This window comes from Triturus cristatus, chromosome 5_1, assembly GCF_964204655.1.
Source record: "Triturus cristatus chromosome 5_1, aTriCri1.1, whole genome shotgun sequence".
NCBI lineage: Eukaryota > Metazoa > Chordata > Amphibia > Caudata > Salamandridae > Triturus > Triturus cristatus.
In genome coordinates this window covers 824,506,184-824,533,664 of record NC_140587.1, presented here as the reverse complement: position 1 = coordinate 824,533,664, position 27,481 = coordinate 824,506,184, and positions in this window count along the sequence as shown.

The following is a 27,481-nucleotide window of genomic DNA, read 5'->3' as shown; positions in this document are numbered from 1 at the left end:
ACGGTACGGTTTACCACGTGTTGTCTACTCAGATAACGGCCAGCCATTCTCATCCGAACTAATGAAACATGTTTCCCTTTTGTTAGGCTACCAATGGAAATTCCACTGTGTCCGACATCCCGAGGCAGCAGGTCTCGTGGAACGCCATAATCAAACTCTGAAAATTAGATTGTCCAAAATATGTAGAGAAAAAGGTGACGATTGGATAGTAGCCTTACCAGTTGCACTCTTTTACATGAGAATGGTAGCACATTCTCGAACAGGGCTATCCCCGTACGAGGTGATCTTCGGTAGACCACCAAATATGTGGGGGACGCCTATACCTCGCAAAATCACTGATGTTGACTGTAATATGCTGACAGATTACCTGGCTTCCTTGATGTCTGCACTACAATCTTGTTGTTCACAGGTAGCTGCAGCTTTTCCCGATAACACTGAGGTGAAGCCCCATGACGTGGTTCCAGGTGATCTGGTCCTAGTGCGGAATTTCGACCGGAAGACCCAACTGGAGCCTAGGTGGAAATTGCCAAAACTTGTTCTACTAGCAACAAGGACAGCCGTGAAGATCGAGGGACGTAAAGGGTGGTTGCACTCGAGTCATATCAAGAAATTTTATGGACTACCGTCCAGTGTGAACACTCAGCCCTGCATTTCCTCACAGACAGACTCAAAGCTCCCCTTGGTTGAACCCACGGAAACGGAACTTTATAAACTAAAATTAAGGTCTAGCAAGTCAGACAATTTGATTGTTTAAGTCCTCTCCAAGGTGAATCGGTTGAATTTGTCTCTGACATGTATCCTCTAGACCGAAATAGAGAGAGAAATCGACAGATGCAGCTTAAAAAGCATGCGTATTGTAAATCACTTCGTAGTCACTGCACAGTAACATTATTAATTTTGTTTTTTCTAAGTCTTCTGGTCATCCTTTCTAGTATATTGCTGCATATGTATTACCCTATTTCTAAACGTGCTTACAATGTTACTGCTGAACATTCTTTTAGCGAATTACCTCCGCATGAGTTGTCTTATAGATTTGCGCTGCGCAACAACACATTCATTAGTATGTTACATCATTCCCATCAGACCAGCAATGCTACAAATTGTTGGATATGTGGCCGACTCCCTCCCTATCAGAACTATAAGGGAGTTTTGCCCCTCTTTCCGTATCCGTTCACACACAATGGCTCCTGTGGAGCATGGTTTAGTTTGATTAACTCCCTAGATTCAAATTCCGCAGTTTATCAAGACAACTGGGTATGGGGGAACCTGAACCTGGTTTTGCTTAAAGTCTGCTACCCTAACAAGGAGGGACTTCCCAAAAGAACAGGAACTGATCTAGAAAATGAAGTATATGGATTAGGTAATTTTACACTTAACCTCATGATCCTGAATGTTGAATCCGAAGCCACACCAATCTTGCCCGCTATGTCAGTATTCCCAGTTAAAGGGGAATTATGTGTAAGAAAGAATGGTTCCATACACATGGGCCATAGTAAATGCACCACTGTAATAAAATTCAGTGATCAAGGCAAATCTACATTTAGAGCTTCCCGTCATTCTTACTTCATATGTGGCCAGACCGCATATATACGTCTACCTCTAGACTGGGATGGTACCTGTTACATAGCATTCCTTCTGCCACCTGTTTTCCTAGCTCCTCCTGATTATCACAGAAATACCCATTTAGTACACAATAGACAGCAGAGAGATCTCCCGATTGTCGATTACACTGAAACGGCATGGGAACAATATACAGATTTCAATAAAGGTTTCTTTCCCTATATAGGTACAGTCACTAATAGTAAGCTGATACGTAGATTAACTAGAACCCTTGAAGCAGTAGTGAACGAGACTACTTCCGCCTTAGGCAATTTAACAGAAGAGCAGTCTGCTATGCGGATTGTTGTGCTTCAAAATCGTCTTGTCCTTGACGTCATCCTGGCTGATAGGGGCGGAGCTTGTAGAGTCATCGGATCAAGTTGCTGCATTTTCATACCAGAAAATTCACCGTCAGTATATAAAGCCATAACCCGCCTTCATAAGATTATAAGCCAGAGCCCAGGCACCTGGACTTGGTCCGGTTGGTTCTGGAGCGTGTTGTCAGCCTGGGGATGGAGGATCCTATCCTTCCTAGGTATTGGCTTTCTCATACTATTCAGTTGCTGCTTATGTCTACAATGTGGGCCAGCGATTTGTGGCCTGTGTGCCACATCGTGTATCCCGCATCCAAGTTTTCGTTCAAGATCCCGGAAGAAGAAAGAAGAACAAATGATGCTATATGAACAGATCGATGGATTGATGAAGATCGATATCTCCTGAGGGTCCGTAGGGGACAAGGAGGGAATGAGGAAATATGAATTTTGTGATCAGTTATGTCCCCTATCGTAGACCCCAACGGCTCCATGTGCATGCTATAAGTACATGTATGTTCCCTCCAGTTCCAGTTTTGAAGACGCAAATACATGTGCGTCCACTGTCAACATGTCCTCTTTCAGATCCGCCATGAATGGGTCAGATATGCCATTCCTAAGTATGAAAGGCCACCGACTTTATGTGGTTCACTTTCCACATTTTACAGATTCAGGCGAGTAGGCCCTGAATTCTGTCATCAAGCCTTTTCCTGCCTTCTGCCTCTGAAAGCTCCAGTCCGAGCCTGCATCTGTATCCATGAACTTTGTCCTACTCCCTGCGCGGCTAACGGTGCCTGATCCAGCCTGTTGCCTGCCAAAAACTGTATTTCACCTTCAAGATTATCTGCTCCGCTCCTCATCTGACGCATTCCTGTCTAGTAGTTTAGGTAAACATTCCTCCAGCTACAGTGCAAAGGGCCAGGCCTTGCTGTCCTCATGCAAGTAATTCATAGCCCCTGTTACCATGGAAGATTCCTGCCCCCTCGCATCTCATGTAGACACTTAGACGCTCGTACACGCACTAACAGTCAGTATAGAATAGATTCCGTCTGAGAGACCTTTCCTTTTGGATAACACAGTTCTTTAAACATAAGATATTAGATATGATTTGGGATTAGGTTGACATGACCCCTCAGACTTCTGTCTCCACATGTAGAGCTAAATGTCAAGTCCCCTTCACCCTCTAGATGCACGTCAATCACACGTCATGCGGCTGCGCACGCATCTCTGCCAAATATTTCTGCTGATATTGCAGGATTCTCTTATGGATCCACCCACTTGTGACATCATGTATAATGACGTTTTCTAAGTTACGCCTATATGTCCGCCTTTTTGGTTACGTATGCATATTTTATCTCTCTTATCAACTGTTACGCCTCCTGCATCTGTTTCACTATAATGCATTTCTTATAAAAGTGATTACCTGTCAATAATGTATTGCCTTCCTTCCTGAACCCTCGTGGTGATGGAATTTGAAGCCTGCAATTCGAATTGTATTTCCTTTGTAAAGGAATAAAGCCCTTTAGAACCTCTAATACCACGGATTCTGCCTCTTATATTTACTGAGTTATTCGCATAAAAAATAGTACCGGTAATGAAATATTTACCACAGCACTCATAGAGGGCAGAGCAGAAGTGAATTATGAGCAGCTACTTCTTGGGCATCTGTCTATCAGGTAGGAAGTGGGGAGTAAGGGATGTATTGGGAAGAGAAGGCAAGAGAGGGCAGGGGAGGGAAAGAGGTGCAAGATGGGGGTGGTGGCACAACTTTTTAAGAGATACTATTGCAGGCCATGAAGATCTTCTTGGAGTCAAGAAACGTCTCCTTCTTCACTCTCATGGCTATGTAGCAGTCAAACCTCTGATGCAGCCTCTCTCTACTAGATACATTTATCTGTTTCCAAAGCTAAAAAGGGCGTAGAAGCAAAGAGACATTTCAGGATTCCTCATTTCAAGAGGTGCTCAGTGAGGATGTTAGGAATAAGTTCATTCCACAAGAAGCTGGAGGCTTGGACAAGCACCTTGTGAGTAGGCTTTCTAACTGGTTGCTCTGATGAAGCGCCTGTGCTTTGAGCCTGGCCAGGGATGGAGCTCAGAGTTGGAAGAAGGAAGTCAGGCTTGCCTACCAAACTAGGCCTATGAAAGCTATTGCTTTTTGTTCTATTATTTTTTAAATGAACCGGAAAATGCATCCTTTTTATCCCATTTAGGTAAAATAGATTTGCACAGGCAATAGCGACTACCCCCCCCCCCCCCAAAAAAAAAACATGCTGTGCACCCTGACCCCCCTGAAAAAGCCCACCTTCACCACTCACAAAACTCACCAGCTGTCACTGTCAATGAGGTCTCCATGCCATTGTGGCGGAGGGGGTTATACTTCCCTCATGGAAGGGGGCAGAAATTGTGCCAATTTTCAAAAAAGGGGGACCCTAGTGTGCCTGCAAACTATCATCCTATCAGCCTATCAGCATCCTAGATAACCTCCCAAAAATATTTTGCAAAAAAGTACTGGAGAGAGTATTAGATTGGTGTGATGATAACAAAATTCTCTCCAACCTTCAGGTGGGTTTTAGGCAGAAGGTTAGTGCAGTGGATCAGGTCTTTCAGTTTCTCCTGACCAAGTGAAAGGTGGTAGATCTGGCCACGAGTGACCTTTATGTGGCACTCATCGACCTGCAAGCTGCCTTTGACCTGGAAAAAGCTTTGGGAAGTCCTCGAGGAAATGGGTATCCTGACTGATCTTCTCCACCTGTTTAGACTTTTGCACGAGGGCAATTTTGTGAAAGTGAGATGTGGGGTAAAAGGAGAGATAACTGAGGCCTTCCATGTCAAACTAAGTTTACGACAGGGATGTGTACTCACACCAACCCTTTTTCTCCTTTACATCAACAATAGTATTACCAATTTGATGGGCTGTATGATTGATTCCCCTTCCTTGGCAGGGGTAAATATGTCAGCTGTCCTCTTCGCGGACGACACATTGTTGCTGTCCAAAACTAGGAGGGGGCTTCAGAATTTGGTTGGTAATTTCAACCAATCAACACCAACAAGCCCAAATACATGGTGTGCTCCAAGAAAGGTAGGTGGAGAGTGTGAGAAGTTGGCCTGGTATATGCTGTTCACTAGTTATAGTGGGCACCTTGCACCAGTCCAAACAACCCCTTATTGATGATAGGTTAAAGACAACCTTTATTGAAAGCTATCCTAGTGGTAGCTATGGAGAGCAGCCTTCAGGCTAAGTCTTGAAGGAATGTAAAGCAGATTGTTTTACCAATCTATAATCTCTTGAATGGCTAAATGAAAGGAAACCACACCAGATATATATATATAAAATATATGTATTTATTACTAAGCACAACCCTCTAGTCTCTTTATGAGGCTAGAGGTAAAAGCACCTAAGTTACACTTCAAAATAGACAGTAAAGTAGCACAAATACACATTAGGCCCTAGGGGCGAGCCAAACCATATACTAAAATAGTGGTATAAGAACCATGACTTAACTAGACACAAGACCTAGAGCCTGTAGAATCGCTGGGACCCCAAGGAACTACCCATGGTAGTGACACAGGGGACCCATGGGGGCCGTGTGCAGTGGGAGAACACAGCCGCGAGCTCCCGTTAGCTTCTATGGGGAAAGTCGCGGTTAGATTCTTAAAGATAAAGGACACTTGAAGATGGACTAGGACCAAACCCTCTTGGACTTAGACAGTTCTTGGGTCAACACCCACGGGAGCACCAGAGTACTCGAGTTACCTCACCCAGGGAAGCTCGGTGGATAGGTGTCAAATGGTGTTGGGTCGCGTCGTCGTTTTCAATGGAAGCTGGAGAAGAAGTGCTGCTGCCGGGAAGATGCGAAGTGTCCGAAGGGATACAAGCCTGGATCAAAGATGTGAAGAACCTAAATAGCAGAGGGGACAGAGTCTGGGTCTCTGCCAGTGACCAGGGGCACGATAGACGAATGCCCAACGATGTCGAGTGTTTCAGGTGAAGAAGGTGAAGCTTGACTCTTCAGCCACGAGGACCAGGAGGCGTCGAGGACGTCCAGGAGCTGGATTCAATCTGTCCCACAAAGGATGTCGAGTGCTGCAGCGTCGGTGCCCGGATTAGACACAACAAACCTTGGCAACAGCAACCCACGCAGAAAGGAGAAAGATGATTTGATGTGGACCAGCGAGGTCCGAGGGATTCCACCAGCAAGGAGGAGTGAGGGCACGTCTGGAGAAACCAGGGAAGCCTAAAGAAAGTCAAAGTTACCTTCACAGGGACCCACCAGTTGACAGACCAGGGATCGTGAAGGAGCCTCAAGAGGAATCACAACTTTGCGGCCCACTGGTCACTCAGAGTGACTAGGCCAACAATCTTCAGTGGATTCTCTGCTTGTTGATCTGGGCTACAAGTAACCCAATGCACAGCCTCAGGAGATGTCGAGAAGCTGATGCACTTGCACATCTGCACGGTGTCCAGGGGCTCCGGGTCCACGTTACCCACGAGGGCTACGGGTCTCAGCTTTGCTGGGGACTCGGTTCAGCCACTGGGAAGTCTGGAAATCCATCTCTGGTGTTGCAAAGTCTTTGGCGTTCAGCGGAAGCTTCGGAGATGCAGACCGGACAGATGCATCTTTGGTGCCTGCTAAGAAGGGGAGTAACTCCTTTACTCCAAGGGAGATTCTTCAGTCATCTGGCGTTGAACAGATCATTGAATGTCCAGGATTCAGTTGCAGAGTTTTGTCCAGGAATATCTAAAGTCCTGTTGCCAGGGGTTCCTATATTATAATCAAGGAAAGGGTTGGATTAACTAAGGAGACCCACCTAAGGGAGGGTTTGGAAAGAGGGGTGGTTACACCCATTTCCTTTGTCCAGTTTCGCGCCAGAGCAGGTGCTGGTAGCCCCTGGGACCGGCTTGAACTGGACTATACACAGGGACACCAAATGTGCCCCCAGTGCATGACTTCAAAGCACTCTCAGAGTGCTTCCACCCAGCCCCAATACACTAAAGCCTGTCTGGGAGGAGATGACACCTCCCTGTGACAGGAAAACTATTGTCCAGGGCTCCCCTGCCGGAGTTTCGGTCAGCAGCAGAAGGCCAGATTTGTGTCTGTGGTTGCAGCATCCATTTTGTGATGCCAGGGCTCTTTTAGGTTGGTACCGGGTATACCGGTGCTGTCATGTCTCTCCCTCTAGAAGGGTGGGGTCATACTCCCACACCAGTTACTGGTGTTGGAGTATGATTCCAAGGTGTTCAACACCAAAAACGACATGTGTCCATTCAGCCAGTCCAATCTTAGCATTTACCGTTTGGTTATAATGTACTTAAGAGTATATGGTCATGCTGCATCACAGACAACCCCGGAGAAGAGATTCCGAAGGCGTCAGAGGGGGGGCTCTGCTCATGCATGGGCAGCCTCTCACACAAAACCAAGCACCCTGCCTTCAGGATTGATAAGGCCTGCCATAGAGGTGACTGATAGGTTTCTATGTGCAGTGATAGGTGAGATATAGTGAACCTATATCTCTGTAAGGGGTGCATGCACCACCATACCCAGGCTGCAGTAGCAAACCTGTAGTGTCAATTTGGATGGCATCCCAGGGGTGGCATAAAACATGCTTCAGTCCCAGCTAGGCGTCTGGGGTACCTATGCCCTGGGTACATAGTATACCATATACTAGGGACTTCTAAGGGCACCCCAGAATCCAATCTGTGGTGTACCTAAGGTGCTAGGAATCATTTTAAAGAGGAAGCAGCTAGGCTGGTGTCCTGAATAGCAGGGTTCCAGCCAGACTAAAAGTCGAAAAACAGTGTTATATCAGCAAAAAGTGGGGGTAAACATAAATAGCAGATCCTATTCTCCTACAGAGAGGAAACATCAAGGTTGGTGAAGAGGTAGTGAAAAGGGTGCAGAAGTTCGACTATCTCAGCATCAGGCTGGATGAGACTGGATCATGGAACCTGCAGATTTTAAAACGCTTTCTAATTTTGTAACTTCAGGTGTGTGCCATACAAAAATTTGCAAAACAATCGGCCTGGTCGCCCGCCCACCCAGCTATGGAAATCTATAAGGCACAGGCCAGGTAGGGCTGCACTGTAGTGGACAGAGTTATGGGGGTGTTCAAATACTAGCCGCCTCTGCACTGCAGAAACAAATGTCATTAGGGGGATGCTGGGTCTAGGGAGGGGCATGCCATTGGTTCCTCTCCATTTAGAACTGGGATTGCATGAGTTAGAGATGGTGCTTCTTTTAAAACCCTTCTTGTATTGGATTCGGGTGCAGAGTGCTGAAGAACTGTGTCACCTAAAGAAGGGCTTGAAGGATGTGATTGCAGCCAATGGGGTAGACAAAGTGGGCTGGTTCTGTGCACTCAAGAATACCTCATCTGATGTGGGCCTTGGGAAATTCTCGAGCAAGCCACAGGCCATTCGGGGTGTGTATGTTGTTGCAGTGAAGAAAATGGTGCTGGAGAAAGCCAGCCATCTTAGAGATCACAACGCATCGCTGGGGAGTCTGACAAGTGCATTTCTTTGCCGCAAGTCTGTGTGTGTGGGCAAGGTGTTCCTGGACATTACTTGCTCCCCACGGGAGCGAGCCCTATACCTACAATTTTGATATGGGTGTTTACATGTAGCAGCCATTACGGCAAAATGGAGGAAGGCGAACCAGGAATCTGAGTGTTGTCCATGCTGCCAAACTCATAGTGAAAGTGGCAAACACGTTGGTTTTTTTGCCCCCTCTATGCAAAACTGAGGTCCACATGGATTATCCCTATGTGCCCCCTCTGTTTATTGTAGAGAGGAGAGGCATATAGAATATGCAAATGTGACACGATCTTGATCGTGGTGGTTACCAACTCTAAATTCTTGTATGCAGCTTGGATAAGTAGAAGTAAAGTGTTAAAAGCCACACAAAGCCAGGTTGTGAATGCGCCCTTGTGATTTTACACCCCTTTGATTGATTTTATGGATATTTAATGTTATTTATTGTTTTTTTATGCATGTTTTATGTTTTTAAAATATTTTTTTAACTGATGTATACTATTTTGATTATGAAACAATGTTTCGAAATATCAATTAACGATACAATACGAATATTGACCCTAAAGGGTGTCCATGTAGTGTGTCCATGAAAAGTAAGCATGATTAGTCTTTATCTTTCCTAAACAATGCCACCAGAAGTTGATTCTTTACCATTGATACCTCCAGTAAGTTCCTTTTGCCTTTTCTCTTTCTTTGGAATCTGTCATTTTTCTTAAACTTTCTAACCCATACCACATCATGAGGATCTTGTATCAGTAAGAGCCAGAAGTTTGAGTGAGTCTCACGTGGTGGCCAATTTACGAGAAAACAGTAATGTTTTTATCACTAGCAAACTCTTTTGTTGTAGGTCTTCACAATCTGGTTTCAACCTCCGGAGGCAGTTATTATAGAAATGTTCCTGTTTGCCACAAAATTGACACAGGCCTTCCTTCTTTCTAAGGAATTTCTGTAACTGCACAATCTGCATAGGTTCTTCCAAGGCTTCTGTGAACTGAATTTCTACTGCTATAATCAGAGGTATTCTGCTAGCTATTCCCCTTCTCTCCCACTTCTCTACCGCAGATGTTGTTTTTCCTGGGAATCTATTTGTAGTGATAAGTCTGTGAGACTGTTGGAATCAGTGGGTCATTTAACAACTGGTGAAAAAGTGTCTTTCAAATCTTCAGGTGAACCTTAGTCAAAGGCGGCAGTTGATGTTTTATCCATCCAGTGTGATTCTTAGATCATTTGATTGTAATGACAGACACATTTAATCAGATCTCTTGAATCTTGTCTGAGTGTAAGGAGCCTGACATGGCATCTAGTTAAATATGGCATTTTTCAAAGATTCTCTGAAATGTTCTAAAAAGGGCATCATTTGAAAATTAGTGACTGTTATTACTAATTAATGGAATGACAACTGTAGGCTCCTTATTTGGCCTTTCTAGGAACTGCGATTGGAAGACTTCAGCTGATCCTGTCCAGAAGGAAGGCCCTTTCTTGTTGGCCTGTCTCCATTTATTAGAGACTTTTATCAATGCCTGAGCTATGGTCTGTAACAGATTGACATTGGAAACCAAGGAGGATATGGGGCAGGCAAGGTGTCAGCATTTCATTGGAATGCAGGTCAGGTACTTTAACGCAAACCCTTCTCCCCTTTCATGCAATTAAGACCTTTAATGAACTACAGAATCTGAAGTGGCTGTACAGGGAGGAAAAGGGGAAGGGAGGTAGAGAGAAAAGAAAAACTACATAAGCGTCTCAACCCTCTAACCTTGGGAGCATGGAGTTCTGGATGGCGTGCGACAAGGAGCCTGGGTCTTAATGGACTGACTGGTAAAGAGTGTAATTCTAAAAAGGTATATTCTTCTAAGTATACTTTTGTACAACAGGATACAATGTATCATCAGAATCAGTAGAACCGTTCACCGAGGTATGGAAGAAAAAGACTAGTCGTGGCTAGCCCCTGATAACCAGGATACAGTCTGTTAACCAAATACACCGTGCGTCTCCATTTGCAGGGATGCCGGAAGCCAGAATGACTTGCAGTGTTTGAAGCTGGAGCAAACATTTCTGAATGGCGGTAAGCATAATTCAGAATCTGTTGAAGGGATAGTTAACCTAATGTGCCTTAAATACTCAAGTGATCCAGAGGGGATAACAACAAAAAGGTGCAAAAAATGCAAACAGTTCAAACTATGCAGCCAGAATAGAGAACTCATAAAGCACTGTTGCAAGGAAAAGTGTAATACTGTGACGGGTGATCACATCTTCCCTGGTCTTTCTAGTGCAGAATTGTCTCTTTCCAGAATCTTTCAGGTTCTAATGTAATGATCCGGCTCTTTGTGAATGTTCTTGCTCTCTCCACTTTACCAAGGAAGTGTTGATTTGTGTTATCCTTTGAACCCACCCTCCCTTGTCACTCCAGCTGCCAATGGGTTGTCTGTCACAGTCTTCAAGGGTGGCCAATAGCAAGCTTGTATAGTTAAGTCTGAGAAATGTGGCTGCATTGCTACAATATTGGCCATGATTCAAGGAGACCACAAGCTCCAAACATTTTGATAATAGATCCTACTCCGAGTTTATTACTTACAAATAAGGCAAACATGCAACATCTGTGTTTAACACACAAAATTATTTGTGTCTTGTCTTTTTACAGGCCTTTTAACCTTATATATGTAAGCAGGTTTCACCTGCCAGAATTTATCAACGGAAAACCGAGAGGGGATGATATTTATCACACACCTGGTAATTTTGATCTTGCACAGGGGCCGGAATTTAGCCTTGCTCTTTCGATGAGGTCCTTAGGCTTTATTGTATTTTACTTTTAAAAAGAACCCCTCTATGGTAAATATCAGGCTTTATTACTTTATTGTATATTACTTTAAAAAGAGCCTCTCCATTGTAAATACAGTGGTCTGCTTCTGATAAATCCAGTTACATTCCACTGCAAGAGAAACACAAAGGCCATTATTACAGTTTTGGATGGAAACATTGGTTCTAGCCCTAAGCGACATAACAGCTATAGCGGTATTACAACATAAGGGATTACTGCAAGTGGTAATGCCAAATTGTTTTACTGGAATAATCCTCCATGTCACTTCATCCACTCCATATCCTGGGGACCTTGTCCCAAGAAAAAGGCCTGGAATTATGAGTTCACATGGAGAAATCAGTAATAGTGCTCAACAACAGACACTCTAAATGAGAACCATATTGAGCGCCTGCGCTTGTGTAATGGCGTAAGTCTGATTTCTTTCAAAACATTGAACTCCCCATCAGAGAGTGGGTGGGTCTGTACACCAATGATGCCTATGCATTAAGGCCCATGTTCCTGATGTGAGTGTAGGGGCAAATTTATTAAATTTGTGGCACAGGCATCACAGAGAAAGGGTGGTCATTATCTAATACAGGTGCATTCCTGTCCTTTTCACAGTGGTGGCTGGTAAGATTTGAAAGTGGTGAGGCACAAAGGTTTGGAATGAGTGCCCTCTGGCAAGCAAGCGTAGCGAGCAAGCCCGACCATCATAAGGAGGGTTCGGGTGGAGGTTATTCCCATGAAAAAGTTTGAAAACAGAGTGGAAAAATAGTGCATTTTCAGGCAAATATGAGAAAGCAAGAAGGTTAATAATGCAATTGTGAACGTGCAGTCATGACATCAACTGGTTTCATATGATAAAGACATTGGAAGCTGCTTATTCAGTATAACCTCAGAACTTCAAACTTCCTAACAGACTTTGAGATAACAATGCTGAGTACCTAACAAATTTGTTTATTTATGAATATTATTTTTTTATTGACTCTGTTCCATGTATGTGATTCTGAAAGGGTGCCTTACATTTCTTTTTTTTCGTTTGCATGTGTGCATTCTACTTTCCTTTTGCATGCATGTATTCTACCTGCGCTTTATGTTTCCCTCTGTGTAAATGTTATTTGATGATTCTTTGAATTGTGTTTGGATTTGAATTAACACATGCAAATTGTTTCAGATTTCATAATGAACAATCATGAATTGAGAGCATTAATATTTTCAGTTGCTGAATTACTAATAAGAATTCATTACTATCCAAAGCAACCCTTTTTTTTTACCTTAGACTAATTAAAGTAGCGGAAGAAAAATAAAATGTTCTGAACTTGTGCCTCTAGTTTGAATGCAACAGTTGGCCGCTGGCTCATAGCTCACTGTGCTATACTAGGATTGTAACTTATGAGCTACAAGTAACAAAAGGATCTCTGTGACAAAAGCAGTAACCTCTGAGTTATCCAGTCTGTGAATTGCATGCTATGCGTTGTGCTTTGCAGGAGGCACATCAACCTTCTACATCACTTTAGGATAAGCCAAAACTGCCACTAAGAAGATCTGTCTAATAGATATATTAAGCATCAGCTTTATCTTGACATTTGTATTATGGGCTGGGAACATAAGGAACCCTGCTACTGATGCCTTTAACCACTGGATGTTTCAAACTGCAGCCACCCACCGCAGCGCTGTGCCCTCAAACCTGCAGCACTGTGTCATGAAAGAGTGAAACTCAGCAGGGTCCTGTTTATTGGGCCTGAGAATACTACACTGATGATTAAACAGAATATGAAAAAATATATAATTTATGGAAATCACACTGTGTCTACCTGGTTTTAAAAACACATCCAAATGTGCTCTGCTGCAAAACTGTGTTCAGCAATGGAATGGGTTGCCGATATTTGCACCACAGGGGGGGGGCTGCATGGGTGTTCAGGGATCAGAATGCTGGAGGTGTTCGTTATGCTCTATTAGAACATTGGAATGTTGGGAGCTCCATTGAAGACAATGGAGTGCTCCATGCTTTTACTGGCCGGTAAAGGCCCGTATAGCAACATTCCAATGATGTTTTCAAAGGCCTCTCGGAGCCCGAGGGAATTTAAACCCCTCAAGCTCCGAGAGGCCTTTGTTTTATTTGTTGGAACATTTTGCCCTCTAGTGGCAGAATGTTCTAATAGCCTTATAGCCCTTCGTAGCTGGGTTATACCGGCTATTAAAGTCCCGCTTCCTTGTTAAAGTCCCTCGCCTTCGGCTCGGGCGTTTAATAGCCTGTATAGCCCGCTATGGCGGGCTATAAGGCTATAGTAACAGTGCAGCTCATGTGCATTTATTGTGCATCAGTTAAACTGAATGTTTCCAGGGCTCAGTTCATAGTTTTCGAGAGAGGAGCTGCATACAGACTTGCTTTCAGTATGGAAAGTAACCCTTGCACTGGCGTCTTCCCTTGTGCTAGCACGTGTATAAGAGGCTTGGTTGTCAAGCAGGGGTAGGCGCTTCTATCCCAGGCATGTCCTTTGCTACCCCCAACACTGAGGTGGGAGAGAAAGAAATAGAAATAAGAAAAAGATATGAGAAAGGGGGATGAGAGGAAGCAATAGAAGAAAGAGCGTGTATGTTCATGTGTGAGAGAGAGAGAGAAGGCTTTGTGATTTTGTGAACACTAGAGCACCAGTTTCTGTGTGCACAGATAGCACAAAAGTGCACTTGAATCTCTGCCTCTGCATGCACTAAGCCTGTGCAATGTTTGCCTTGTCTACTTCATTTTCTCTGCCTCTCACTCTGGACCTAATATTGACTCCTGCTGCTGTGCTATTTGCATTTCCTTGGGATAGAAACAAGCACTGATCATGTGCTAAAGTAACCCCTAGTCAGTAGCATAGCTAGATCTTTTGACGCCTGTGGTGGTCAGGGCGTTTGCCGTCTTGCGACAGCTGCAGGTGAGAGTGGAGGGAGTGTCAGTGATTGTGGTCCCTGCATTTTTGACGCCTGTGATGGCCACAGGGAAGAGCGGGGTGGTCCTAAAATTCATGCCGCCCAGGGCTGACCACCCCCGCCCCCCTTGTTACATCACCTCCCCTAGTGTTAGCAGGTGGCAGATCAACATATTGGACACCGTTCTGGGAACACCCACATGTGAGGCAACATGCCCACTCTTCGTTTCTCAACAATTCAGAGAATCGTAAACAAACAAAGTGTGTTAAATGATCTCGAGACAAACACAAGGAGATGATAGGCAGAGCACTGAAATGTTTCAGACACTCACCCCCGGTCACAGACCTGGGTTTAATCCACCATCATTCTCTAGCTTACTTCGCCACCCCAGTTCAGTCCCAGCCATATGCAAATCATGGCTCTCCATGCCCCTGGAGTCAAGTTAGCAAGGGAGGACCTGGCCTAGCAGTCCAGGCTGGACTCACTGTTCCCATGGTGAACAGGGTCAAGACTCATTTGTATATGGCTGGGTCTGAACTGGAATGGCATGGGGTGCAAAAAAAGATTGATTTAGACCCAGATCTATGTACCAAGGTTGCTGATTGACATTGTGCAGCATTCTGTCCATCATTTGTTCTTTTGGCATTTGTCACCCCAAGTGGGACCGGTATGCCCAGAAGTGGGTCCCTTGCTTTCCATGCCACTAGATAAAAGCTAGCCAGGCTGATGAGGAGTGATTCCCCGAAACCAGTCCCAGGATGCTTGTTTCCAGTCCAGGGAGGACCAGGCCTGGCATTACGGGCTGGACTGTTTCCATGGGAAACAGGGTCAAGACTGATTGCATATGGTTGGGTCTGAACTGGAATGGCATGGGGAGCAAGAAAGTGATGGATTTAGGCCCAGATCTCTGTACTGAGGTGAATGCTTGACATTGTGCAGCATTCTGTCCATCAATTGTTCTTTTTGGATTTGTCACCCCGAGTGGGACGTGTATGCCCAGATGTTGGTCCCGTGCTCTCCTTGCCACTGGAGTAAAGCTAGCCTGGCTGATGAGTGGTGATGCCCAAAACTTGTCCCAGGATGCTTGTTTCCAGTCCAGAGAGGACCTGGCCTGGCAGTTCGGGCTGGACTGTTCCCATGGGGAACAGGGTCAAGATTGATTTGCATATGGCTGGGTCTGAACTGGAATGGCAAGGGGAGCAAAAGAACGATGGATTTAGGCCCAGATCTCTGTACTGCGGTGAATGTTTGACATTGTGAAGCATTCTGTCCATCAATTGTTCTTTTTCCATTTGTCACCCTGAGTGGGACCGATATGCCAAGAAGTGGGACCCGTGCTCTCCATGGCAAAAACCAAAGGAAATGATGGACGGAGTGTTGAACATTGCAAGCACTCACCCCCTGTCAACTGATCTGGGTTTAATCCATCACCGTTCTTTAGCCCACTCTGCCACCCCAGTTCAGACATGGCCATATGCAAATCAGTCTGACCCTGTGCCTCATGGGAACAGTCCAGCCCGAACTGCCAAGCCATGTCTTCCCTGGACCGGAAACAAGCTTCCTAGGTCCGGTTTCTGGCATTTCAGTCGTCTTCAGCCAGGCTTGCTTGAATCCAGTGGCAAAGTGAGCAAGGGACTCACGTCTGAGCATACCCTGCCAAGTTATGGCGAACAAAGCAAAAACCAAAGGAAATGATGGACGGAGTGTTGAACATTGCAAGCACTCACCCCCAGTCAACTGATCTGGGTTTAATCCATCACCGTTCTTTAGCCCACTCTGCCACCCCAGTTCAGACATGGCCATATGCAAATCAGTCTGACCGGAAACAAGCTTCCTAGGACCGGTTTCTGGCATTTCAGCCGTCTTCAGCCAGGCTTGCTTGAATCCAGTGTCAAAGTGAGCAAGGGACTCATATGGCTGGGTCTGAACTGGAATGGCATGGGGAGCAAAAGAACGATGGATTTAGGCCCAGATCTCTGTACTGCGGTGAATGTTTGACATTGTGAAGCATTCTGTCCATCAATTGTTCTTTTTGCATTTGTCACCCTGAGTAGGACCGATATGCCAAGAAGTGGGACCCGTGCTCTCCATGCCACTGGACTCAAGCTAGCCTGGCTAATGAGGGTTGATGCTCCGAAACCGGTCCCAGGATACTTGTTTCCAGTCCAGGGAGGACCTTGCCTGGCAGTTCACGCTGGACTGTTCCGATGGTGAACAGGGTCAAGACTGATTGCATATGGTTGGGTCTGAACTGGAATGGCATGGGGAGCAATTGTTCTTTTTGCATTTTTTAAATGAGCTTGAGACACAAACTGGTGCTAATGCACGGTATAGAATGAACCATTGTTAACTCTCATGAATGTCTGATAAGGGAAGCTCAGATCCCTGTCATAGAGGCAGGTAGCGCCTTGATAACAACAGATACAACAGGTAAGCACGGCGACTGAACTATAAGATAATATGCAGGTAGCAAAAGAGCTTGACCTGGGAAGTAGACAGCAGCATTGTGTGCCTTAAAGCCTTCTTATCCTGAAAGAGTGTCTGTCATTGGTGCTGGCAGATGGCTGCTGTCTCTGCTGTTGGTAGGACGCAGATGTCTCTCCTGCTGGGAGGGGGCACAGAGATGGTGCCAAGGCCCGGAGCCAGGCTGTGCCCACCCCACCTTTCTTCTCTCTGGCAACCACACACACTACAATGAAGGACATCTACTACTGCCAGACACCTGTCTCTCTCCATTAGCGACCCCGGGATCTTGCGTGGTGCAGAGCTGTGGAGCCTGAGAAGAGCTTCTGTTTTTCCTTGAGGGGCTGGAGCACCAGAACATCTACGTTCTGGCTCAGTCTGGTCCTGACCTGACACATGCACAAGCAAAAGACCCTGTATTCCTCCTCAGAGACCCACTCTGCCAAGACACAGCCCAACAACCCATGATGTGCAACAGTTGCAGTGATAATCACACTGATAAAAAGTCCATGGCGTGCCTTGAACTGCATGAGGGAGCTGTAGGATCACACAAAGTATATCACGTGACACCCCAGCAAATCACTTTCTGATAGCAGCAGAGGTGTGTAATAATGTTGCCTGTCAACTGAACCAATCCTGATGCTGCTTTCATGGTATTTGTATTAGTGAACAGCATGACAGCAGCACCCAGATTGAATAGGACAGGCAGACACAACGCACAAATAGAGAGCAGGAGGCTGTGTCTATATTTCCTCACCTTACCTGTACAGCATAGGTTGATGCTAGCTGAAGTATGCATGTCAGGTTGGCCGTGGAAAATTAAACTGCAAAACTGACATGCGCACTTGATTTCACTGTGATGGGCAGAGTGGCTGTCAATCATTATACTTGGACCAGCCAACGGTACATAATCGGGCGTGGTGATAGAGGTCACAGCCAGGCCACAATTAAATTCACTTTAAAACTGCTAAATATATATATATTTTACATGTGATGGCTGGCATGCAGAGGGGCAATGCCCTGGTGGTCATATGGACACACTGCCCCTGCCTTTGACCCTGCACTGGTGCCGTTTTGGCAGCCTAGCACTAATACAGGCACCTTTGCACCATGGCACAACGTTGCTTGTGTTGTAGGCAGAATTGTTTTTGTGCTGGAAGCGGCATCTTCCTGCATAAAACAATCCTTTTTTTTAAGTTCAAGAAAATTTTATTAAAGAGATAAAAGATGTCTGTATGCGATACAAAGTATTAAGACCATGACAATACGTCGCAAATCTAGTACAATAAAAGTATATGAATCGGACTTTCAATAAGAGAGAAAAAATCAAACAAACTAAATAAAATATGGATGCTAGTAGAATACAAGCAAATTAGGAACATGTCAGGGGTGTCAAGGTGGTTTCAGAACTTCCTGTTGGGATGGTCTAAGTTTAGAAACATTCTTGGCACATGCTTCAATGTACAATGTAGCTTGTGACCACAAGTCCAAACATTTCATTGCCATACGTAGGGGGTAGACAAAAGTGGTATCCAATCTATGTTTATGGCAGACCGCATACCACCATGCTTTATAGGAGAATTTTGTAGAGTCTTTCCAATTAACCGGGATTTGCTGAAAAGCAATTGCTAACAATAAATCGATAACCTTGACATTGAATGTAGTATTCTCCCAAACAAAAGAAAAGCTGGCAAAGAAAACATGAGTAAAGGAAAAAGAAAACTTAGTATCAAAGATCAGATTAATTTGAGACCATACAGGTTGCCAGAAAGTACAAACATGTGAACAAGAAAATAACATGTGAAATAGATCAGCCTTTGATTCCACACACGTCCAACATGTATCTGGTTTATTTGGAAATCTTTTATTTAAAATAGCCGGGTTTAGTAGGAGCCGGTTACAAACAAAGAACAATGTTTGCGTTGTGTTGGCTGCCCTTGATGACTTACGTATCTTAATCCATATTTTTTCCCAAAGGGATAATGGCCATTCATTCATAAAGTCCCGTTCCCAACTCTCCTCTACTTTGGATTTTTGTCTATCTACAGCTGAGTCTTGTAAATATCTATAGATGATGGAAGCTTTAGGTGATGTTTGTAATAAAGTACAGAGCCTTGAAGAGGAGTCTAGAATGACAGGAGTGTCATGTGCAATGGGAAGTTTATTGAGTACATCCATTATTGTTAACTTAAGCAGGTTATATTTGTGAATGGAGGAGGAGTGTAAACCAAAAGATTGGCCAAGTATGTGAAAAGATATAAAGTTCGAATTTGAAAATAACTGGTGAATCCATATTAGTTATTTTTGTCTCCTTGTCTTCCAATAGAAAGGCTTACCTCGGATAGTTAAATTCCTGTTATGCCAGATTGTTGATGTAAGGAAAAAGTCCCTAGTAAGGTGAGCTGGGGGAGTTGTGAAATCAAGGAATTTGGAGGTATGTTTTATTATAGGGGTAGAGAGAGATTGTGGCTTATGTGAGAAGGAAAGGTATTCACGAAAGGATAAGGGAGATAAAAAGTGTTGTTCAATAGAGGTCCATAAAGGACAGTCGTCCTTAGAGTCAAGTAACCACATGGAAGCTTGACGCAAAAGGAAAGCCTTCTGGCAGGCTTGAAAATCAGGATAATTGACACCACATTCTATCTTGGGGAGTGAGAACTTAAAAATAGACATTCGAGTTTTCTTATTACTCTACAAGAGGAAAGGATAGAATTAACTTTCTTAAAAAGCTTAGCAGTGACAGGGATTGGAATATTGGAAATTGTGTATAGTACTATGGGTGTTAGCATCATCTTTATAGTGTCTAAACGACCTCACCAGGATAGATATAACGGGGTGCCATTTAGAAGTTAACGCTGAGAGTTTTTGAATACATTTATTCATGCATAGTGTTATGGTATCCATTACTGAGGAAGTAAAGTCTAAACCTAAACTCCATGTGAATTTAGAAGCAGTGAATTCCGTTTTAAAAGTGTATTTGGTCAGGGGTAGAATTTCACACTTATAATTATTCAATTTATAAACAGATATGAGGAAGTATGACTGTACTTCTGCTAAAAAAGAAGGAATTGATAATCTGGTTTTGACATGAAAAGAAGAATATCATCAGCATAGGCTGCGAGTTTAATATGGGCATTCTAAGCTTGAAAACTGTATATGTTAGGATTCTGATGGAATTTAGATAAGAAAGGTTCTAAGGCCAAATTGAACAAAAAAGGAGAAAGGGGGCATCCTTGGAGTATACCTCTACCTAGTTTGAAAAAGGGGGAAATCAAGCCATTAGCACAAACTGCTGCACAAGGGTTGGAGTACAGGAAAGATACTAAAGTTATAAAATTCGAGCCAAAACCAAACCATCTAAGAGTATAAAACAGGTATTCCATTCAACTCTATCAAAAACTTTTTCTGCGCCCAAAGCTATTGCTGCTAACGAGTGTTTTAGATAAGAAGACTTGGATAAGACATTGAAGAACAAGCATGTATTATCTGTTATAACCTGTCCTTTAACAAAGCCAGACTGTTCTTTCCCCAGCAGAGAGGGTGGAAGGGATTCCAAGCGTAAGGCTAGAGCTTTAGAAAATATTTTGTAATCAATGTTTACTAGGGAGATGGGTCTATAGTTTCTACAATCTTTGGGGTCTTTACCATCCTTAGGAATAAGGCAAATGTGGGCTTCTGAGAAGGAACCTATAGAACTGTTCGTAGAGTAAAAGATTTGTAGAAGGGTGAATAATTTGGGTAAAAGAAGTTTAGAAAAATGGAGATACAACTCAACAGTAAACCATCTGGGCCAGATGCTTTCTCTTTCTTAAGGGTTTGGAGGGCTTTTAAGAGTTCTTGCTCTGTTAATTCAACTTCTAGGGAAGACAAATCCAGTGAATCATGTTGGGGATTTTGGATAGTTGAGAAAAACTGTGACAATAATTGATCAGATGGCTGAGTTTCAGAAGTGTTCATTGATTTATAAAAGAGAGAGAATTCATTTAAAATTTCGGTGTCCTTAAATTTTAAAACAGATTGATTATCATAAACAGAATCAATATTTAATTTGTTTTGTCGAACTTTTAAATAATTAGCTAATATTTTCCCTGCCTTGTTCTTGCCAACATAGAATTTTGCGCTAGACTTTAAAAGATATAAAGAGGCATCGTCAGTTGAACTTTTGTTAAATTGTAGCTTAGCCTTTATAAGAGTCGTTAGATTTTCTTGTGTTTGTGAAACATAGTAAGAGTGTTCCAGTTTCTTAATGTCATTGAGGAGATCATTAGTGAATTTACGCACGATTTTCCGCTTCTTTGCAACAAAACCAATGATGAAGTCTCTAGCAGAAGCCTTAAAAGCGTCCCAAATAGTAGGGAAAGACAAGGACTCATCTTGGTTTACCACAAAGTAGTCATCAAAAAATGCGGCAAAGGAGGCTGTGAATTTTGGGTCTAAGAGGAGAGTATTATTAAATCGCCATCTTTTGGGAGCATTGATCTTGGGTAATATATCCAGGCCAATTGAGACAGGGGCATGGTCAGATAAAAGAATGGGGCCTATATCAGCATACGAAAGGGAATGTGATATATTGTGGGAGACAAATATATAATCAATCCATGACTGAGTCTGATGAGCTGGGGAGTAAAAAGTATATTCTCTGGTGGCTGGATTACATCGGCGCCAAGCATCTATAAGTTTATGTTGGGTAATAGTGTGAACGAAGGATTTATGGGGCCTATTGGGAACATAAGACACTTTGAAATTCCTATCTATAAAAGGGTCAAGCACTTGATTACAGTCACCTGCTAAAATAAAATTATCCTCAATGCAATGAGAAATATGTTTGGCTAAAGTAGGCCAAAAGGAGGCATCTCCCCCAGTGGGAGCATAGACATTAAGAAAAGAAACTGGAACACCCCTCAATAACAGTTTGACAATTAACCATCTGCCTTCCGCATCTGAATTTTGTAAAATAAATGTAACTGGAATGGATTTACGACATAATATCATAACTCCGTTTCGTTTACCATCTCCTTGAGAAAAGAAAATTTCCCCTACCCAACCTTTTTTTAATTTCAAGGATTCATCCTCCGTAAGGTGAGTTTCTTGAAGAAAAACAATATCAGCACTCAGTTTGGCAAGATGAGTTCAAACTCTCTGCCTCTTAATGGGAGAATGTAATCCCCTCACGTTCCAAGAAATTAGTTTTAATGACAAGGAAGTTCAACTATGAAATGGTACATGAAATCATAACAAAAGTCCAATGCAGAACAATCAAGTATAATAATGCATAAGTAGAAAAAAGAAAGATAATGAGAGAGATAGAACCCAAGCCAAAGAATATTAAAAGAAGCAAATATCTGAGGCCAGAAACAGGGCTTAGGTAAAGCTTTGAAAAAATAGACAAAGTTAGCAATCAAATAGTAAGAAAGTATTGATAAAAAGGGAGTCAGAAATATGTAAACAAAAATAATTGTTAATATAAGAGTAAGGGCAAGAATGAAGAAAGAACAAACATCCAAAGATTTAAACAAAGAGAAAAATTTTAAGACGAAACAAAAAACCAAAGACAAAATGAACAACATACCTGCTCTAAGGGAACAAGAAGGTAGGTGTAGGTGGAACCACATGAAGCAGACGAGACGTCCAGTGAGAACTGGACCAGACCGGTGAGGGAACACGCCAAAATATAGATGCAACTGTGGAAGCAAACAAGAAATAAGATGTAAGGATTAACTTAGCTTATATGTTAAGACATAAACATGAAAAAGGTAAAATCTTGTAGCATTAAGTAGCATTGTCAAGGAAAAACTAGAATGCATTACCAGTAAAAATATATTACAACAGAAATCCTGCATTCAGCGAGAAAATAACAGCTTGAATTAGAAACTTAGGTCAGTCAGGTAACATGTGAGGAGGATGGTCTAGAAGAATCCATGAGATCTGTCCTGTTTGCATTAATGAAGCTTTGCAAACGTACTGGGTCTTCATATGAATTAGTTTTATTATTATAGGTGACTTTAAAAAGGCACGGATGAAAAAGTCCATATCTGGCACCCATGGAACAAAGAGCTGGTCTCATGTCGAGGAAGGCTTTACGTCTTGATGCAGTAGCTTTTTAGTAATCTTGTGCAAAAAATAAAGTAGCGCCAGACCAGGAGATTTTTTGAATAGCCCTGGCAGCTCTCAAAACTTTTAATAGATCTGTGTACTCTAAGAAGTACAACATGACACCCCTCGGTCTCTGTGAAGATGTGGAGTTAGTGGGAATACGACCCAACCTGTGAGCGTGCTGTATATTCTGTGTAGTGCCTTCTGGTAGATGAAGAATCTTGGGGAGAAAGAATTTAAAGAAAGCGATAGGATCTGTACCTTCGACTCCCTCTGCAAGATTAAAGATGCGCAAGTTATTCCTCCTATTCCGATTTTCAAGGTCCTCAACTTGTTTTTGTAATGTTGAAACTGGAGAATGTAAGGAGGTAACGCATTTAGCAGTATCCTGAAAAGAGGAAACATTCTGTTCCACTGTTGTAAGTCTAGTATCCAGCTGCAGCCAATGATTTGAGAGGATTTGTAGTTTGGCGTTTGTTTCTTCTACAAAGGGTCTTAGGGCCCTAATTTCCTGGAGTAGAAGCTCCATCGAGACTGGAGGAGCTGGTTTGGTTGGCGAGGGAGGGTCTTTTTTTAAGCGTTTGACATTGGACTTTCCTGTTTTTTAACTGTGCAGGCTTCATATCTAAGTAACAATGATCTGTGTTGAGAACCCCCAAACTTTCCAAATGGGATACCTCAGAGAAAAGTTTTGAGTTTTTAATGAAAATACACTTTGATTACGGATTCACAGAGAGGTTACCTTTTGTTCTGCCCATCAAACTGCAACAGCTTAAGTCTAGAGGACATATATAGTATTGACACTAAAAGAGCAAGCGAAATGGAGGAGAGAACCAAAATGATAAACTGTGCAGCTAAATGAAACAGCGCCTTCAAAATGAATGTTGTGGAAAAAACAGTTCAGAAATTGTTAGGAGCTTTGGAAAACATGGAGCCATTCCATACCCCACCACAAAATGAGCAAATAAACTGCTTGGAAAGGTAATGCGTGTTATCTAAACCCTGTTCAAAAAGCGAAAAAGCAGTGCATATTAGAAGTGTGCTGTGAAAATAGATTTGGTACGCCACGTAGTAATACTGAGAAAAAACTATCCTCCATAGACTGAAAGCTGGGGACAAAATGGCGACAGAAACCACATCACCTCAATGCTTAAGAGACATTGAGGTAAAACGGGGTTTCAGCGCCTTACAGACCCCTGCTGATAAAAATGATTGCACTACCTGAGAACGAGGGTGCCAAAAGTGGTTTATAATGCATAATAAAATCGCCGCTTCTGAAGGGAGGAAAATCGCTTGCATTGCATTTGAAAAAACAAAATAGCGGCTGTCATAATGCGGCCTCTTAGACGTGTTTAAGATGAAGAAAGATCCATTTAAATTACCAGATATGCGGTCGGAGAGGGCGCAATGTAGCGAGGCATCATTCCGCCATCAGGTCATCCAAGAAGCTACGCGCAAGAGTCACCCTGTGCGCATTTCACCCGCTCCAGTCCGGGAACCTCATCGGAACACCACCATGCCTGTCGGGCTCCAAGCCACGACCCCAGCATAAAACAATCCTGAGATACTTTTTCCTCTTTTTATATGTGCTGCAGAGTGCAGCACACATGGAAAGTGGAAACACAAGGAGTAATAAAGATATTTCTTCTTTTTATATGACCTTGTAACTCTGGAAATACATCAAAAACCATGGGAGTTGTGTGGGGACACCCACCAGAATGCCTGTGGAGTGCCTCACTTGTGCATAGTAAGGCAACGCGCTGATTTGCGCTGCGTTGCCTTGCTCCAGATTTTTAAAGCCATTTAAAGCCACCAAAATGGCTATGTCGTGGCTTCATAAATCTCACTTAGAAGTTTGGGTCATGCATGTACCATGTTGCATGGTGCAAGCATGATGTAAAGCTCTCATAAATTTGCACCTTAATTTGTAGTTCAACAACGTGTTTTGTTAATTATATGTAGTTCAGTAAATACTCAATTTTTTCCAGATGAATTGTGCCAGTAACTTGAGTTTGAAAGTGCTATTGTAAATAATTTGTTTACATTTTAGCAGATGAGATACAAACAAAACACTCATACAGCACATTCAGCTGCAAGCATTAAAACAAACAGTCACCTGTTTTAACAGAGGTTAAGTCTCTATACTCAGTCACAGCTGAGTGCTGAAACCATGAATTATGGGCAGCCAGTGGAACCACGGTGATATGCAAGGTTAATAGAAGCAGGGTGACAAATACATTTAAAATAAAGTACAATCAAAACTAAGATCAGCCTTAAACATTCCTTATGCGGATGAAAACCACTGATCATTTCTCCACCCCAATGTGCTGGCGGAGATGTGTTTATGTTATTTTCTTTTGTGCTGTCCTCAAGAACAGGTCAAACTAAGGCTCCAAATGCATTCTAAGTTCAATTTTTTTTTAAAAGCAGTTCCATGGAAAACAGATGCATGAAAACTACGAGCAAGCCAATCTGAAGCCTACAGAAGCGAAGAGAAATAAAGTATCTCTTAAAGACATCACATACCTTCATCAGTACAAATCAGTCAAACCCACAAATATAGAGATCAATGTTTAGGCTTTATTGTTTTGTTATATATATGCTCGATATTGTTAGCAACATTGTTGCAAGTGTTGGAAATTGCGAAGTAATGGTTTTATCATATGTATAGTATTCGGGTCCTGATTTAGATTTTGGCAAGTAGTTAAAGTGTAGTGCATTTATGTAAAGTAATCTGATTCAACAGTCTGTCTGAAATAGCAGTCAAGGATATTAGGCTGAGGCACAGAGCTGCTATAGTTTTGTCGAAGTGCTGTCAAATCTAGGTGGAGAACATCTCGTGTGTTGAGTGGCACTTGTAGTTTGCCACCCAGCCACTACACTACTATACTGCACTGCTAGCATCCAGAGAATCGAGCAAAGCTCAAGTGCATTAATAAAGTGAGCAGCGACCACGCAAGGTCACTCCTTGGAACTCCCAATCTAGAGGGTGTGCCTCCTCTATGTGCAGCTTAGCAGTGAGTGCACCCTGTAATCACTGTTGCCCGTGACCAGCTTAGAGCACACACCATTTTTAATCTCAGTGTGTGCCCACAATTACATCTGTGGATCGATTGAGATCATATATTATGAATGTGCCAATTTTGCATAATCCTGTGTGATGCGTAGCTCTGTTAGAGAGTGTTTGGCATACTAGATGTCCCTATTTGGAACTACCAATTTAAACCATCGCAGCAGCGAGTGTGGCCTGTTGTTTCTCTTGATCCCCCAAGCTTACAATGGCAATGAGGACACTTGCGAGCCCTGCCCACAGCTAGTATAGTGAGGGCAGAGGAGCTCCAAGCTGAGCAGGCAGCAGGAGGCAGCAGGTTCCCAGATCTGGCACCCCACGCGTCATCTGGACAGCAGCCGATTGAGGGCCCAGCAGAGCTCATCGCGGGTGAGAGTGCGCTGGCTGGGTGCAATGAAAATAGTGGACCAACACCACCCCGGTGTGTGTGTGAGGCTGTGGGTGCAGCGCCACCTGCTGGTGGCCTCAATATGCCACACCATGTGTGTGGCAACACCCTTTGCAGGCAAGAGAGGAGTTGTGGAGGCCCTTTCAGTCCCTATCTGAGAGCTCCATCACAACGTTGCATTGCAGCATTGTGATTGACTATGGGGAGGCTGGGAGGGTGGCTGCTACCTGCTGCTGGCCGGGAGTGCAGGAAGACGGTGTGAGGGATGAAGGTGAGGTAGAGGCCGTTTTAGTTAAAAAACAAATGTTGTCCCCCACTTCACCACCCGGGTCCAGTAGCAGCCGCTACTACACTGAAAGGCTGCTCCAACCATGCCACAGTGCCAACAGCAGATGGAGCTTGATGCAAGGCCCACCCTGGTGATGTGAGAACCATGAGGCCTCCTGCTGGGGAAACTGGTAGGCAGAGACTGTGTTTTTAAAAAAAAAGGAGAATAAAAAAATGAAAGGGAAATGAATAAAAGAGAATACATTATCCATATGAGAAAGGATGTATGGCATGAAAGACAATTGTACAGAAGAGAAACAGAGACAATAAGAAGTAGAAAAGGAGAAGTGCTCAGCAGTGCTAACACCATACACTTTTAGCCTTCTCCACCCTACCACACACTGACGTTTGCGCTGTCCCATTATGTCTGTGCAACAGCAACATCAAGTACCAACCCTCGCCAGCCAAGAGACAGACGGCACAGTCAAGAGGTTACTGTTGCTTAACTTTGGTGAGACAGAACTGTACTACCTGTTTGAGATCCACACCAACACATGAGACAATGTGGATTTCGATGCTGCGGTGGTAGCTTTGACCTGACACTTTGACCCCCAGCTCAACCCTGACTATGAGTGATTCAGGCTGCATCAAGCCAGACATTGGGAGGATGAATCAGTAGACATAGTCTACACTGATCTCCAGAAGCTTTAAAGCACAGCCCTGACATCAACCAGCAGGAAGAAATCAGGGCACAACGCATGCATGGCTGCAAGTTGGCAGTTAATCCTGTGCCAACTTGGAATCACCTCGGATGCCCTACTGATGTTGGCAAGATTACATGAGTTGTCAGACAGCTAGCCGATGAGATGGAGTTAGCCCTTGCCATAGGGACTGCCCAGGCAGGCATTACCCACATCAGCAAGTTAAAGGAGGAGCAAGTAAACGCCATATAAAGACAACCTGCCCAACCCATTACACCCAGTGGAGTGAAGCCACTGGAGGGATGGTGTGGCAACTGTGGCCTTGTGCACTGAGTAATGGACACATGAAC